Consider the following 247-nt stretch of genomic DNA (forward strand, 5'->3'; position numbering starts at 1 on the left):
CTCCAAGGAGTAGCGGAGGCTCGTGAGAGCTCGCTCCGAGGAGTAGCGGAGGCCCGTGAGAGCTCACTCCGCAGAGTATTGAAGGCCCGAGGGGCTCACTTCACGGTACCAAAAAAAATGATCTACTAGATTCAGAGGCCTTAGAAGCTCTCTCTGAGATTCTAGATTTGATGTCGATTGCTGCGTGGGTGGCCTCTTATATTGCCCGCCAGATCAATCTTGAATGCGGGCTGGCGCTCGACCGCGT

This window comes from Trachymyrmex cornetzi, unplaced genomic scaffold (genome assembly GCF_001594075.2).
Source record: "Trachymyrmex cornetzi isolate Tcor2-1 unplaced genomic scaffold, Tcor1.1 scaffold858, whole genome shotgun sequence".
Classification (NCBI taxonomy): domain Eukaryota; kingdom Metazoa; phylum Arthropoda; class Insecta; order Hymenoptera; family Formicidae; genus Trachymyrmex; species Trachymyrmex cornetzi.